This window comes from Heterocephalus glaber, unplaced genomic scaffold (assembly GCF_053883595.1).
Source record: "Heterocephalus glaber isolate CG9 unplaced genomic scaffold, H.glaber_assembly_v1.0 deba00001613, whole genome shotgun sequence".
In the NCBI taxonomy this organism is placed as follows: Eukaryota; Metazoa; Chordata; class Mammalia; order Rodentia; family Bathyergidae; genus Heterocephalus; species Heterocephalus glaber.
The window spans coordinates 31,115,599-31,122,292 of record NW_028258384.1 but is presented as its reverse complement, the minus strand read 5'-3'; the positions used below and the strand labels follow the sequence as shown (position 1 = coordinate 31,122,292).

General features: G+C 37.5%; 1 pseudogene; it reads left to right on the top strand.

Moving 5' to 3' along the window:
* Positions 1-1,041: 1,041 nt before the first annotated feature.
* Positions 1,042-1,716, top strand: LOC101714692 (signal peptidase complex catalytic subunit SEC11A pseudogene; annotated as a pseudogene).
* Positions 1,717-6,694: the final 4,978 nt, after the last annotated feature.

Sequence of the window (6,694 nt, the reverse complement as noted above, 5' to 3'; positions counted from 1 at the left end):
AACCTGGAAAAAACTATCATGTCTTGTTTAAAACCAGATCTCACTTTTGAAATAACTTGGCTAAAATGGTACCAGATCCAACAAACTCTTTGAAATCTGGTCACCAAGTCTCTCAGATGGGTGGGTACTTTGATTCTTGAAGGTAGATATGTAATGAGAAGTGACTACTCTTAGTACCTGTCAGGAATAAGGAAACTCAGGTAAATAATAAGGATCCTTAACAATGACCAAAACAATGCCTAACATTTGTATAACTATTACCTAAAAAAATGAGATAATAATCATCCAAAACCCCTAATAGATGGCCTGATTTTCTAAATGGGTGAAGCATAAGTCCAGAGATGGCGAGTGAATTTTGAATCTAAGAGGCAAAGATTGTAGTGTTACCTCAGAACTCTGAAGAAAAGCAATTTAAAAAAGAGCACAACTAAAGTTTTTTAAATGACACCTTCTACTATCCCTTAACTTCCAGGTTGATATGTTTTATCCAGGAAAAGAAATGTCTAATGATGTATAAAAAAACTGAACTTCTGCTAGCCTTCACTCTAAAATATCCTTCATTTTTGTCTGAGAGTAAGTACATACAGAGCATTTACCATAGTGTCTTACCTAAAATAGACCATGCACTAAATGACCTTTCTTGTGCTTGTCATTAGTAACAACTGCTGATTTAGAATTCTCTACTCTCTGTACTTGTGGCAAATTTATTTTTTTCTCTTGCCAGTGAGAAACTCGGATAAATAATGAACAATATTTCTTCTTAAACTTTTCATTTGCTTCTTATAAAAAAGAAATCAATACTGAAACACCTTAGTAACCATTAAAAGGTCTACTTAACCTCATTGACTTAATGGTCTTTACGTTTGGGTGCACATGGTAGAAATCTTGGCTCTCAGCTTCCCAAATATATTTATTTACCTTCAGAATCATTTTGGGGCCACGGGGTCTCATGTACTGAGAGCCAGGCGGTCCGCCTGAGGTTCTGCCCGGCGGTGGTATCGTGTCCTTTCTCCTGCCTGTATCCTGCTCATAGGCCCTGCCATGCTCTCTTTAGATTTTCTGGACAATGTGTGGTGGAAGAACAAGGGGAAGCTGTATTATCAAGTCCTAGATTTTGGAATGATTCTCTCTTCGGCACTAATGATCTGGAAGGGGTTAATGGTAATAACTGGAAATGAACGTCCAATTGTAGTAGTGCTCAGCGAAAGCATGGGACCTGCGTTTCACAGAGGAGACCTTCTCTTCCTAACATATTGAGTTGAAGATCCCATAATGGAATCTCGTGGGGGAAATTGTTGTTTTAAATATAGAAGCAAGAAGGATTCCTATAGTTCACCAGATCTTGAAGATTCATGAAAAGCAAAACAGGCATATCAAATTTTTGACCAAAGGAGATAATAATGCTGTTGGTGATCAAGGCTTCTATAAAAAAGGGCAACGTTGGCTAGAGAAAAAAGAGTTGTGAGGAGAGCCTGGGGATTTGTTCCTTATATTGGAATTGTGACCATCCTCATGAATGACTACCCTGAATTTAAGTATGCAATACTTTTTTTTGCTCAGTTTGTTAGTGGTGGTCCATTGTGAGTAAGAAGCCTGCCTTGCTCTTCCTGGGAAGGTAATATACTTTTTGTTACTGAGTATTCTGAGTAGGTACTGGTCTGTGATTGGTGGAGTGGAGAACACACAGTCAGCACATCTTGGTAGAACTGGTTTGCATTAGTTTATGTTTCTATGCCAGAATATATGTGGGTGGCTGCATGTGCACCATCGAGTGCACTTGAGGGGACTTTCAGTCATAAGATTTCATATGTTGTCGTTGCCAACACTTTTGCATTTTTGTATATTAGTGAATTTTTTTATATGAAAAGGTTGAGCCAGAGCTCCCAGTGTTTGTTTGAAGCCAAGCTTCTCTTCTAAAGTACCTACAGAGTTCCAAGAATGCAGCTATGCATGAGCCCAGGAGTAACGTTCCTCCTCATAATGGGAATGGTGTAGATGAGTTAGTTAAGTCTTAACTTTTCAGAATTTTAAATAAAAGACTTTGCACATTGAAAAACAAAACAAAAAAAGCAAAAACAAAATCATTTTGACCAATAGCAGGAGACAGAGTTAACCATGCTAATGTTTCTGAAACTTAATTGTCCAAAAAGTAAGTTAGAGAAAAACAAGAAGCCAGAAACATATCTGAAGAAAGCCAACCTAAACACTCCAGCTCTGAAGAGTGCTTTGGAAATATCTTGGTTCATAAGGGCCTGAAATAGTTCTTGAGCTGCTACTGCAGGAATACAAGGAATACAGCACAGGTTAGCCTTTCAAAATCTGCTGTTTCTGTCAGTAAACTCTCTAGGAAGCCAGTGGTATTTACTTTTCAGAATAAGTAGTAGAGTGTAAGACAAAATTGATGTTCAATAACCATTTGCTGAATTCATTTTTTTCATTCATTCACTTATCCTAAAAATACTTATTTAGAAGCTCTTCTTGAACAGGCTTTGTGCTGGATGCTGGAAATAGAGTGCCGACTATAAGGCGAACAAGGTTACTACTCCTACATTCCAGCAGGGGAGATTAGACAATAAACAAACATATTATAATAGCAATCCTAGTTAATAATACATTTTATGGAAAAATAAAACAAAATAATGAGGCTGAGTATTATTGCAGGGATGAGGAAGGGAAGCTATTTTATATAAATTGGTCAGGGAATAGTGCTCAGGTGAGATGACAATTGAGCTGAGAATATAAGGAGCCTTGATAACTATTATGCATGGTAAGGGGAATCAAGTCATACCAACAACACCAGACTTTAACAACAAGCCATGGCTAGCAGTAAAACAGACATTTTGCCAGGTGGATGGAGATAAGGGATCCAGCAACTCAGGCAAATCTGAAAGGCAAATTTAGATCTTTGGTCAAATACAACATTAAAAAATCACCAATGAAAGAATTTAAGCAAAAAAAAAAAAATCAGCCAAGGTCTGAGGTTTCAGAAGTTCAGCTTAAATGCCCAGATGTGATCTGACTCAGGAGCACCAATGTTTGACCCCTGGCAGTTTTTGTTCTTTCTTCTGAGCCTACAGATCTTCAAGCAGAGAGCCTGTGTACATGGAAGGATGGATGACAGGCCCCCAGACTGCCCTGAATTTTCTTATACTGGATCAGTAGAACTAGAGTTCTCAGGATTCTTTTATGTACTCAGATACCTTCCTCTGTCTCTCATCTAGAAATATTTTTCCTGTTACTATAGAGCCACAACCTTTTAGTCATTTTTCAAACATAGGCAATCAAAATATGAAGTGATGTCTTTTTAATTCCCGCCTTCTTTAAAATAAACAAAGCTAGAAAAATATGGACATTGCCAGGAAAGAGTCAAATCCTAAATGCACAAGATCTAGGAGCAGCAATTGCTGAGCTTTCAGATTTTTTTTTCTTTCTATCCTTCTACTATTTGGCGTTGCTCTGGGAATGCAATACAAAGTGGCACTCAAAGCTGGATTTCATAAAACTGATGTGAATTCCAGGTGTGAATATAGCAGAATGTAGTCTGTAGTTTTTCTTGCAAAAACTTTAATTAGGTACTTGGAGGGAGGAAGGGGAAGGTGGAATGTGAAGAGGAGGAGTGGAATAGAGGTAAAAGAGTTGTTAGAAGAATGAGGGAATGTTAACATTATAGTTTGGATTCACACATTACATTTAGCCAACAGTCACATTTCTAAGTGAATGGATAGTTTTTCTTTTCACCCCTTTGCTTTCATTCCCCATATTCTCCTTTTAAAAAAAATTATTAGTACATGTGTGTAGTACATAATGTTTACATTCTTTGTGGGGTGTTGGTACATGTACACAGCACATCCTAAATCTTTTTTAATCATCATCCCCTACTCTCATTTCCTCCTTCCTTCATCTTTTGATCCCCTTCTTTTCTATTTGTTAGTTTGTGGTTTTTATTTTTATTTTTTATTTATATATACATATATATATATATATTTATTGGTACATTTTAGGTATAAAATACATTTACATTTATCATTGGGTGTTTGTACCAGAACATGATGTATCTTAGTTTTTATTTTTTCTCCCATTACCTGTGCAACCTTTATCCCCTCCACCCTTCCCTGTTTACACAGAGTTTGATTCCATTTTTTTTTCTTTCTCATAATTTTTCCTTTCCCATCTTCCCTTTCCCCTTCCCCTCCCACCATCCCATAACCCTTGGACCTTTTCTTATTTCAAATTATCAATTATTCATTTTAATCATTTTCATCCTTATTTACACTTTCAATTTCTCACACTAGAGAAACTATTTGGTATTTACACATGTGTGTCCTGTTTATTTCACTTAAGAGTATGGCCTCAATATGCATCCATTTAGCTATAAATGTCTCTAGTTTCTCATTCTTTATGGCTGAGTAGTACTCCATTTTATAGAAAAACCACATCTTCTTTATCCAGTTTCCAGTCGATGGGCACTTGGGCTGTTTCCAAGCTTTAGCTATTACAAACTGTGCTGCTATAAACATAGGTGCACATATATCACTGTGGTATGATTCTTTTAATTCTTTGGAGAATATTCCCAGTAGGGGAATAGCTGGGTCAAATGGGACCTGTAGTCCTAGTTCTTTGAGGTATCTCCATACTGATCTCCACAGTGGTTGCACCAATCTATATTCCCAAAAACAATGGAGAAGGGTTCCTTTCTCTCCACACCCCTGCCAGCATTTGTTATTTGTTGATTTCTTGATAGCAGCCATTCTTTGTGGGGTGAGGTGGAATCTCAGTGTTGTTTTTGTCTGCATCTCTCGAATGACCAGTGATGTTGAACATTTTTTTCATATATTTAATTGCTGTTTTTACTTCTTTTTCTGAGAAATGCCTGTTCATTCAGATGCCCATTTTTGAATTGGGTCTTTGAATTTATATTCCCCATATTCTCCTAGGTTATCCATGTAAGAAAGACTCAGAAAAAGTGAGGGATCCATACCTACCTACCAAAGGTTGCCAAGATAACATGCTTCACAGTAAAGGATAACACAGCATTTAGTCAGAAGATATGGGTTCCAGTATTGGTTTGTCACCTGCTAGGTGTATAATTCTGGGCAAATAAGTTAATCTCTCTATACCTACCTGTTGCCTCATCTTAAAACAAGAATGATAATTTTCTAATGATGATTCTAAACAACACCTTGGGTATAATTTATTTCTTCTTGTTTTCAAAGAGACTACCCTAGCTTTATATCCTAAGATTGATCTCATAAGATAATTTGTGTGAAGGTGTAAATGATTGCTCTTCTCAGATAACATTTACATTCTTAACAAGGTCATCAAGGATCAAACTGTCCACTGAGATCATCATCAGTCATGTGTTTATTTAGTGGTATAGATACTCTGCAGGGTAAAAAATATGTATATTTCTGTTAGAGACTAGGCTATGTAACTCAGAACTCACAGTCTTGAGGTAGGTGTTATCTTGCCTCGGAAAGTATGCAGAAGGCTGCATGCCCCTGTTTATGGGTGGAATGCTGATAACCCAGCACTCCTGAGGCAAAATAGTATCTGCTGAGGACAGCTGTCAATATATAGGCATTTGGGTGTACAGAAAATCTGGTTTCACATTAACTTAATCCTTTATCCACCCATTTCTCTATAGTTGCTGTACCATAAAACACGAGCTACCCCACCACCAACCCCTCTGTGCTTCTCACTGGCTAATAAAAGCAGGCCAAATGCAGAGTTTTATTTGAATCTGTCTGCTAGAGGCAGGTCTCCTCTCTGTTCCCCACTATATATCTTAAAAATTGTCACTGTCTCTTTCTTTTTATTCCTCATTTTTCCTCCCCAAAGGTAGCTGAGGGTCTGATCAGTCCTCAGTATATCTCTTATAGGAATTATATGACTAAAGAGACTTAAAACAATGACAAGAAAAGGAAATTTAAAGTAGAGTATTATTGTGCTATTTAGGTTCCTATTGCTGTACAAAAATATTAGATGGAATAAAATTGAAAGGAGGGAAGGTTTATTTTGGTTCATGGACTTGAAGGTTTTAGTCCATGGTTTCTCAGCCCTGTTGCCTTCAGGACTGCGGTAGCACAGTACACAATGGCAAGGAGCATATGGTAGAGGAAAACTGATCACCTCATGGCAGCTAGGAGGGAAAAAGAGGGATCTTGCTTTTTATAACAAAGCCCCTTCCTCAAGACACATTAAGAAAGCTATGAATCCACAAATGAATCAGTTCTTAAGCCCTTATGATTCAATCACCTCCCAAAGACCTTGCCTCTGAACACTGTTGCATCAATGGCCAAGCCTTCAACATATGAGCCTTTAGGAATGTAATAATCCAAACCAAAATACTAACTAAGTGTATAATATTGTAGTGTAGAGCTTAAGTACTACATGATTTTCAAGGACAGGGTGGTGAATTTGAGGTGAAGTATTTAGAGAAGGGTTTATGGAGAAAGTGGCACAAGAGGAAGTCATGAAAGATGGGTTTGGGAAGAGAGAGAAAACACAGGATGGCTTTCTGGTCAAAGAGAGCAATATAAGCAAAGGACAAGCATAATATTGTCCTTTCCAAAATTTTAGCAAGTCAGAGTTAAACAAATTCCAAGGCAGTTGGATAGTACCCTTTGTTATGGGTAGTCACAGCTGCACCCACACATGTGGTCATCTCTGTTGATGGTACATGGATCTCTTGCTG